The following is a 10,741-nucleotide window of genomic DNA, read 5'->3' as shown; positions in this document are numbered from 1 at the left end:
CATTATTCTGCCATTCTTACCAGTTCCTGTTCTTTTCCGTGTGTTCATCTGCATGGACTCACACATTAGTATTTTATGTTGTTTAGATCTGTGGCCTTGGACATGTTTTGACTCAGACAGACCCACCATTTTATATATATATATATAATCTTCAGGCTGGTGCCAATAGTTCACACCTGTAATCCTAGCTACTTGGGTGGCTTAAGATCTGGAGGATCATAGCTCAAAGCCAGCTTGGGAAGACAAGTACATAAGACTCTATCTTCAAAATAACCAGCGAAAAGGTAGGCTAGAAGTATGGCTCAAGTGGTAGAATGCCAGCTGAGCAAAAAAACTGAACAAGCTTGAAGTCCTGAGTTCAAAACTCCAGTACAGCCAAAGAAATAACAGAAACCAAATTGTCACAGTAAGTACCTTTACCATCCATGATAAACTGGGATATTGTTTACTGTAGTCTTCTTTAATGGCAGCCAGGTGTAGTCCCAGTTAATTGGAAGGCAGAGATGGGAGGATCACTTGAACCCATGAATTTGAGACTAGCCATTGCAACAAAGCAGGAACTCATTTCTAAACCAGCAACAACAAATCTTTTTAAAAAACTTAATTGGTAGCAAGAGATATAACAAGTAAATATTATTAATGGAGAGTGAAATACAACTTGAAACACATTGTTATAGATGTTTTCCCATGTCTTTGAGATAATCATTATGATAATGATATCCCATTTTTTATAATAAACATTAATTTTTTTAGGCCAGAACCTCCAAATAGTGCTAAAGCAACTGTCTCTGTGCACAGAGTTTTGTCCTTTTATGTTCTTTAATTAAGATAAATTTGCTAAGCAAAATTACCAGGTCAGAGATTGTGACACCAAAACAAAAGCTCCTTGCTTCCTGACTAGTTATCTATCTCTCTGTTGGAGCTTGAGTTTCACTGTGTGAATAATAACCCTGACTCAGTGTTTGGGGAAAACAAATTATTTTCAGCTTTGCCCTCTCTTCCTGATAAGTCACTGAGCAGTGTAGCTGGGAAGGACCCGAGGTTCCTTCTCTTTTGGCCATCTGACTGCAGTCCATGCAAAGAAGGGTAGTAAACTTTGTCTGAATAGGACACAGGCTGTTGGGCAGCTGTTCAGTGTCGTTCTCAACTTCACACCCAGCACAAGAAAAAAACGTACTCAAGAACATTGTTCGTCAACTGTCAATCAACAACATTTATTGTCAGAACACTTTGCAGCATTGGTTCCCATCCCAGAAAAACCAGACTCTGAGCTTCCCAATTATCCCAGGCACCAGCCCAGGGGAGGTGAGAAGAGGAGGAAGAACACTATGTTCTTTTAGAAGGGGGCTCCTTCTGCACATTTGTTTGGCACCAAGAAGAAGCCACGAAGATCTGGGTGTGCCTCATGTCAGCCCCATCTCTTTCTCCCATTCGTGTGAAAGGATAGACAAGCTGTTGTCTTTCCCTAAAAGCCAGCCTCACAATTCCCCCAACCAAACTTTGTCCCACAGTCTGATGCTAGAACACTTGAAATGGGCTGGCCTGGGAGGCTCTGTGTCTTGTAGTGAACGGTGCACTTCTGGAGTAAAACCAGCGTGGGTGCCAGTCTCACCTTGGCCACATAGCAGTTGTGTGATGCGGTGCACGGCACTGCAGCTCCCCTGCCTCAGTTTCACCTAGCGAGTGAGCTCACCACACCAAATGTAGAGAGTGTTTGTGAGAAGCACTAAGATGTCTGAGCTGTGAGTGACCAGGAGAGAGCAGAATGGAGAAGTTGCAGGGCTTTGCTTACCAATTTGTTGCCCTTGAATTTTGTGTTGTTTTGACACTGGTTTCTCTTGACTTTCACATGATTGTAGAATTATTGGTTGGTAGTGCCTTGGGACAAATACTTGGGATGTGTTGTTCGCTGCAAAAGGCAGTCCCCCCTCCAAAAGAAAATACACACACGTCTCTGTGCAGAAACAAGCACCCTGTCTGTCTTCTTCTCTTCTAGCCCTTGAGCTGAGATCATCCATCATCGTTTTACATGTCCGGACAGACAGCACAGAGGCGGTGACCTCCATGGCCTGGGGGAGGCTGCAGGTGCTCAGGCAGTCCCCAGGGGACCTTCCATCTCCCTTGAACATGGCAAGACCATCCTTGATTCCCACGGGAACTGTCTGCCGAGTCTCAACATAGCTTGGCCTTGCCCTGGGCCCCAAATGCTGCTCATAAGTAGCTGCATTCCTGGGGGCCAGTGGTCTGTATTTGTGTGTATTCCCTGATGAGCTGTGGTTCACAGACATCTCAGTGACTGAGAGACAGAGCTCTCTGTATTGGCAGGCAGGAGACCGAGCCATTCCTGGTCACTTCTCATTGTAGGACCTCAGGCTCTTCATGCCTCCTCTTGGCTCTTAATTTCTTCCTCTGAAAAATGGGCAGAGCAGGGAGAACCAGATAACTTAGACACCCCAGGAGTCTATTTTCCCCGACCTCATTTTCTTTGTAAGGGGCCTGGACATAAGACACCTTTGTTAGCTATACAGTAGACATAGGAAATAAGGGCTAATCATTATCCTCGAGATATCTTTAATCTAGTTAGAGAGACAGACTGACAACATGAAATAGTGAATGCCAGACATCATATAATTAAATGCCAGCTGTCGGGTACTTATACTTGATGTATTAGGAAGTCCAAAAGCAGAGAATGCTGGGTATTTGGAGGTGGCTTTGTGGAGGCTCTGGATCGTGGAGCACAGCTGAGACTGGGCTGGTTAGAGCTGGCACAGAAGGCATCAGATGATGCAGGGGCTCCTGTGCTGGTGGAGGGATGCACAAGAGCATAGTCCGGGCTAGGCCCATTCCTGGTTTACTTGTCCTGGAGGCAGCCCATTTCTTTTGTCCCTTGCTTCATCCCGGGCTGGTCTAATGATCAGATGCAGGCTGAGGTCCACTGCCGTGCCCGAGGGAGCATTCGCAGACCGGGGGTGAGGGAGAGTGGCACGGATCACTGTCAGAAGCATTTCAGGGAGGAAATGAAGAATTTCGTAGGTGGTTAAAAAATACAGTGGGAGCTGATTTATGTTTGAATTTTGTTCCAGGGCAGCAGATTATAGCCCAAGTTCTGAGGCAAAGGCAGCGGGGTCTTTATGGCTTTTGCTTGGATCAGTTTTATGTCTTAGCAGTTTTTATATGTTTCAGCTAAGCCAAGATGCTAGAACTTTTTGTTGTTGTTGTTCACGTACTTCACTGGGGGAAAAGTCATATATGCCACACCTTGTACTCAACCTCATTTTACTATAGAAAGAAGACCAAATAGATGGAAGGAATTTTATGTTTTTTGTGTTTTTTTGGTTGTCAGTCGTTTATTTGTCAGGGTTTGAACTCAGGGTCTGGACGTTGTCTCTGAGCCTTTCGCTCAAGGCTAGTGCTCTACCATGTTGAGCCATCGCTCAAACCACTTCCAGCTTTCTGGTGGTTAATTGAAAATAAGAATCTCACAGACTTCGCTGCTTGGGCTGGCTTTGAACTTCTATCCTCTGATCTCAGCCTCTTGACTAGCTAGTATTATAGGCATGAGCCACTGCTGCTGGCATTGTTTTTTATGGGTACCAGTCCTGGGGCTTGCACAGTCAGGGTCTTGGTGCTGTTCATAAGCTTGCTTTTTTTTTGGGGGGGGGGGTCCAGTCGTGGGGCCTGAACTCTGGCTCTGGGCACTGTCCCTTAGCTCTTCAGCTCAAGGCTAGCGCTCTACCACTTGAGCCACAGCACCACTTGCGGCTTTTTTCTTTTTGCTTCTGTGGTGCTGAGGAATCGAACCCAGGGCCTCAAGCATGCAAGGCAAGTGCTCTACCACTGAGCCACTTTCCCAGCCCCCCGCTTTTTTTGTTGTTGTTCAAGGATAGTACTCTACCGCTTGAGCACAAATTGGTTAATTGGAGATAAGAGTTTCGGGGGCTTTCCTGCCTAGGCTGGCTTTGAACCACTATCCTTAGAGCTCAGCCTCCTGAGTAGTTAATGGTACAGGTGCCCAATGGAAGGGATATTTTTTACTTACTGCTGAATTGGTATCCAGTTTCTTCTTAAATTAAACCAAATCCTAGACAATCCAAGTGAGATGGTAAAGTAAATGTGAGATGATATTGTGAAAAACAAAAGGAGAGGGATCTAAATATTGTTGCAAATGCAGATCACTTGATGCTACAGGATCCCTTCAGAAGAAACTTCTTTCAGACATTGGTGACAAGATGGTGGCCCTTCCTGGCATACCAACAGGCCTTTCTCGTACAGCTGCTGCAGCTTTTATAACAGGTCATGCTTTCCACTATCCTTTGTGCCAAAGGAGGCTCAGGCCTGAACTTGTTTGGGATTGGAGCACAGCTTCCCATGTCCTAGAGTTTTCCCCTGGCCTTGTCTCCCTCCACTCTATCATGTTTTCTATTTTTATCCCACTGTATTGTGGGAATTTTGGTAAGCTCCCTCAAATCCATTTTTGAAGCTCAAAGGAGGATGAATAAATCAATAGGTACATCCTGTGTTTGTAAACACGGCACTTCCTCCTTTCTAAAGCAATTTTCATATCCTTCAGTTGACTCGTTCATCTCCATCTTAAATGCAGAAAACTGAGGTAAGTCCAAGAGTGAAGAGCCTTATAGAACCAGACACTGAGGGTCACACGGACTCCTATGAATAAGGTAATATAAAGCCAGTAGTTGGTGATTTGTAGAAATGGGAAATTTGTAGAAATGGTGTTGTCAGAAGAAGATGCAAATTGGGGTGACTCTGACATTGGTGAACCACCCCCCCCAGATGTTTACCTCTGAACTGACACACCTCTCCCAAGTTTGTTTTTTTTTAAAACATGGGTGGCACATGACCTAAGCTGGGTGGCTAATTGTAAAACCACATGCTCCTAGCCATTGTGATTGGTTCAGAGAGGAGATCATGTGACCTGAGCTGGCCCAATCACAGTGCTTCCCTGAGTATTTTTTTTTTCCATCTGTAGCTGGGAAATAAAATGCCATCCCTGCTTTAATCAGAACTGCCAGGATGTGATTCTGAAACTGCTGTGTCCTCTTTGCGCTAAGAAGCTTGTACGGAGGCAAGCAGCACATACAGGGCATTGGGAATGACACAGGACAAGAGAGAAAGCCAAGGTAAGGTTTGAAACCTGGTTCCAGGTGCCTGTGTCCCATCTTTGCCCTTCCTAGAATATGGGCGAGTTAATCCTTCTTTTTAAAGGTAATACAACTTGAACTAGGGCTCTTTCTTTTACTACCTAGAGATCTCATCATTCATGTAATTTTTAGACTGAAGTTCTGTGAGAAGCCAAGATTTGGTCTTCAGGCTCCACAACTCCGGAACCTTGATGGGTAGCTTTTTCCAGCGGGGTTAGGCTTCAGGACATAGTCGCCGTATGTCTACGCAGAGCTGCATATAAACAAAGGCAGTGAAACTCAGTGGTTTTGGAGGGTCGCATCTGTCCCTGGTGTTCCTCAACTGTGTGACCGTGGGAAAGTTGTTTAACTTCTGAGCCTCATTTTCCTTGTCTGTAAAATGGGATAACAATGGTAGCTAAAGGTTCTTGTTAGCACTAAATAACCTGGTGCCAGTGCCTAGCACCAAGTTATGACACCACAACTGTGTTCAATCATGTGAGGTGATTGGGTGTCAAAGTCCTGAGAAGGTCCTGTGATGAGGCAGAGCGCAGAATCTCACATGTGTCTGTGAACACTGTGATGTTCAGGGGGGCTCACGTGCGTGAGAGCCTGGATGTGGGACCAGGGAGCCAAACCAAATGCTTTTCTTTTTGGACCGCACATCCCAGATGACACGGTGCTAGCTATGGTGAGAAAGCTAATTTCACAGCTTAGAAAGGACGTGATCCCTCCAGAGACAGAGTCCATCAGAGAGACCATGGTGTGGCCAGAGGGTTGCCTGGCCAAGACAGAGGAGGAACACTGGACAGCAGCCCAGAACAAAAGGCTGCTTAAGCTGACATCTCCCGCTACTGCAGCCAGGGTCTATCAGCCATCCTTTCCTCTTCTTCCCTTCTGCCAGGAAGCAGCACCCAGACATCTCACACATTAAACTTCTGGAAAACAGCCTGTCAGAACCAGAAGCTAATAGAGTATGCTATCCACATACCCACGCAACACGCAGAGATTAAACACCTACTGTGTGCCGGGCATAGCAAATATACTAGGCAAACATGGATCAAATCTCTCAGTTTGCAGAGAGAAGACTGTGTGTCCCTGGAAGGAAGAAGATGGCTTTGCTACCGGCTAGAGTGAATTAGTAACTTCATGAAATACCTTCTTGTCCTGGGAGTGTCTGTTGCTTTCACAATAGCCTCCCTCTCTGGAGTCTTAGGTGACCTCACTTTCCTGATCGCAAGTGATTGGACCAGAGGGAAGCCTCTGCTGGTAGCTGGGCCAATTAGATTTTATCTCCCAGGACTTCTATTCAGGAACGAAGTGGTAAGATTTGGTCTGGAGAGGAGAGATGCAGAATGGCTAACTGCATGATTCCATCATTGGTCCAGTTGTTCGGGCCATCCCTTACGTGTCCGCCAGTGCCACACAGCCTTTGTCATTCCTCTCTCCTGTTTATCACGGGTGTTTTGCAATCATTAATTTTCTCTTGAAAAACAGGAATCTAAGTTAAGACTGTAGTCGAGTTTTGATCAAAATCCAGGTTCCCCCTAATCCAAGACTTGTGTTTCTCCATGGTCCTGGCTGACAGCAGCAATGGCGTCCCCGACCATCTCTCAGAATTCCGCCCCTCTAATATGAGTGCGGGTACCCCCAACATACGCAGCCCACCCAAAGGGGTGGGCTCAGTCCTTCAGGGATTGGATCTCTGGGAGGCGCCAGGTTCCTAGATCTCTTAAGCAGCTGCCCCAAGGGTGTGTATGTGTAGATCCCAGAAAAGAGGCAGAGGAGCTGGCTACACGTGCAGGCCCTGGCGCTGGCCTGCTCTGACGAATCCTCCAGCCCCTTCACCCACTGGGCAAGACATCTCAGGTTCCTCCTGTGCTGCCCACCCTGGAGGGTTGTTGGAAGGTTTCATATATGTGTAACTTCCAGACAGTAGCAGGAGACAAATGCTATTGGCTACTCGAGCCGCCACCATTTGTCTTTTCTAAAGGTGGAGCCTGCCAGCCGAACCCACCCAGACCTTAGAGCTTAGCTTTCCCTCACATCTCTCTCGCCACTTCAAGTCCTCTGACACCCACACTGGACTGATCACATTTTTAGCATGAAAACAAGTTGTGTTCAAAGCCCTAGTGTGCAAGCCGCAGGAAAAGCAATCCATGTCTGCCTTTTGATAAATCTCAACGTGTGTGTGTGTGTGTGTGTGTGTGTGTGTGTGTGTGTGTGTGTCAGCCCTTTGAGAAGGCGTCCTGTCTGCTCTTACACGCCCCCAGGGAGGGGAGCTGGCTCGCCTGATTGAACTTCACAGTAAACTTTCACTTGGTAATTATTTACTAAGCGTCTACTACGAGCTGGGCTCCAGACCGGGGCTGGGGGGGCTGGGGGACAGGGGCTGTCAGTAGTGTGGCAGTCTAGTAGACTGTGTGTTGGAGTAAAATCGGAGGCAGGAGAAGATACAGCGAGCGCACAGTGGATGGGGGCCTGTGGAGGGCGGGGCCTCTGGCAAGGGAAGCATCAGTTGGACAGAGTTGGGCAGGCAATGTAATTTCACACTCTTTGGATCACAGACATCTGCCAAAGCCAAGTGTTGACAAGGATGCAGAGCCTTGAAAACTCTGAGACATGGCAGCCGGCAGTGTAAATTGGGACACCCAACTTTGGAAAACAAACCAGTATTACAAAGAGTGAGTATAACTTCAGTGCTCATGTATACTAGTTTGCTGCTGCAATCATGCTAGGTAGCAATCCTAAAAATCTTAGTGGAAGTACAGTAAACATTTACCTGCTCACCGGACTGCTAGAATGTTTCTTCTCAAGTTCTTCTTGGATCCATATAGTTCTCATTCTGGAACTCAGGTAAAGAAACAAGAACACACCAGAAGCATGCTCTTCTCACCAAAAATGGCATGCCTAGAAGTCAAGCTAAACCTACTTGAGAACATTTGAACCCTGTATTTGTTACAGTGTTTGATTGGTTTCATTCCTTTAAGCCAACCCAAAATTTACAGGGTAAGCATGTCTTCCTCCCACTCTTCACATCAAAGGCTATGAATATATAATACAATCTAGTCAGAGAATAAACTTGGGAAGAGTTGGAGTTGAGCATGGTCCTGCATATCTGTAATCCCAGAACTCAGACAGAGGCAGAGATAGGAGGATTGAGAGTTCCATGACAAACCTGGCACTGGTGGCTCAGGCCTATAATCCTAGCTACTTAGGAGACTGAAATCTGAGGATTGCAGTTCAAAGCCAGCCTGCCCAGAACAGTCCCAGTGAGACTCTTATCTCCAACTAACCACTTAAAAACTGAAGTGGCACTGTGGCTTAAGTGATAGAGCACTAGCCGTGAGCACAAAGAAGCTCAGGGACAATGCCCAGGCCCTGAGTTCAAGCCCCACAACCGACCAAAAATAAAAAAGTTCCATGACAGCATGCACTATCTATAATATAGTGCAGTAATACAATAATATAACATGACTTTTTAGAAATTGACTATACTGCCAATAGAAGAATAGATCAATAAGTTGTAACTGATTCCTCTATTATACAGCACTGAAAATGAATGGTCTAAATTAGCAAGCTATGGCCCCTGGGCCAAGTCTTGCTCTGCTTTTGTAACAGGTTTCTATGGGAGCCGGCCACCCTGCTCTTTTATGTGTGGTCTGCGTCTGCTTCCACACTACAATGACAGTGTCAGGCAGTGACAATGGATGGTTGAGTCTGCACAACCTAAAATATTTGTTGTCTGTCCCTTTGCAGTTTGCTGACCTCTGACCTCTAGCTATGGCTACACAATGTGGCCATACCTCAGAAGCATTGTTGCAGGGATGGACCAGTCATTGAGGAATGCAAACCATATCCAATAGTCAGTGCCTTACACCGCCATATACCCAACACCTGCTGTGTGGGTGACATAGGCACAAAGCAGGACAGCCAGGAGCCAGTAATGGGGCCATGGCTACAAGGAGGGCTCGGTGCCCAGGCGCTTCTACTGCAATGGAGCCGGGACCCTGTTTAATTTCTTGGACTGGGTGAGGGTGTAATACACCCATGTTGATTTCATTATTGCTCTTAGGTAAGTCCCTTATATGTTGCTGGTCCTAGGGCTTGAACTCAGGGCCTGGGCTCTGTTCCTGAGCTTCTTTTGCTCAAGGCTAGCACTCTACCACTTGAGCCACAGTGCCACTGCCGGCTTTTTCTGTGTATGTGGTTCTGAGGAATGGAACCCAGGACTTCGTGCACGGTAGGCAAGCACTCTACCGCTGAGCCACCTTCCCAGCCCCCCTAAATATTTTATAAGAGAAAGAAAAAGAGTGAGGAGCCAGCTGGAGGAGAAAGGCGAGCATGGTTGGCGTGGGGAGGGCGCAACTCGGATGAATGGACAAGGACTCGGATGCCAGCGGCACCAGATGCTTGAGGAGGAGGAAATGGGGGCTGCAGGCTGGGGGCTTCCGTCAAAGGCCTTGGTTCTCTGACAAGGTAACTGGGAGTTCTGGATGCTTCTGAGTGGAAGTAACCAGATTTGTCATCACACGGGTGTTTCAGGAGTTGTAGTAGGGAGGATGAGGGCAGCAGGGATGCAACCTGACCCAAGGGTGGCCACCTCTCACTGGCCAGAAGTGCCTCATTCACTACTCCTGACTCGGAGCCCTGGTCAGGAAGTGGGCGGAGCCAGGAAGGGGACCCCGCCCAGGCCCAGAGCCTGAGCCAAAGCAGTCACAGAGGGGAAAGAAGGAGAGGACAGACAGCAGGAGGAGACACAACGGAGGTGGTGTGTGTGTGTGTGTGTGTGTGTGTGAGAGAGAGAGAGAGAGTGAGAGCTGTACCATGGCTCACATCTGCAATCCTAGGCAATGCAGAGGCAGTGATCAGGAGGATTGTGGTTTGAGGCTGGCCTGGGCAGAATGTCTGTGGGAGCCCTTCTCAACCATGGCTGAGCTCAGTGGCCCATGCCTGTCATCTCATCTGGGCAGGAAGCTTCCAGGAAGGTGGTGATTCTACGCCAGCCTCCCCCTCCTTGAAATGAGGCGGCTTGGTGGCAGCCGCTTGTCAGCCTAGCTGCCCTAAGCAGCAAAGACTGAATGCTGACGAAGATGAGGTAGGAAAGGGAGCGGCTGAGGACATGGTGTAGGGAGGGGGTGCGGCCAGTCGCGTTTTCCAAAGACGGCGGAAGTGGAATCCTCCACCCCACGTGTTCCAGGACGTGTGACACTGCCTCTCCATGGAGAGCTGGGCTTTGTGCTGGGATTTCACAGGATGGGACAGAGATGCTTTGCCTTTTGGTTGGAGAAGGCCGCAGGGTGGCGGGGAGGGGGAGGGGGGGGAGAGGCCTGTATGGGTCCTAAGGGAGGCTCCCCTCCAAATGCTGGATTCCAGAACATTCCTCTCAGGACCAATGCAGGCTGAGAGAGACCACACCAGTGGAGAAGCCACAGCAGGTACTTGGGTACCAGTGCCAGTGGGCCCGGCCTCTGGGACAGCCCAGCCCAGGTATGTGACCCGTAACGAAGAGTCCTCTAGCAGATTCCAGGGCCAGATCAGTGGATGATGTCTTCCAGACTTTCGGGTCTTTTTGCCTAAGAAAAGTTTCTCGAGGTGTGTGT

The sequence above is a fragment of the Dipodomys spectabilis genome, unplaced genomic scaffold (assembly GCF_019054845.1).
Source record: "Dipodomys spectabilis isolate Male_0828 unplaced genomic scaffold, ASM1905484v1 ptg000085l, whole genome shotgun sequence".
Taxonomy (NCBI): domain Eukaryota; kingdom Metazoa; phylum Chordata; class Mammalia; order Rodentia; family Heteromyidae; genus Dipodomys; species Dipodomys spectabilis.
The sequence above is the reverse complement of the archived record's forward strand: the minus strand, read 5'-3'. Positions refer to the sequence as shown.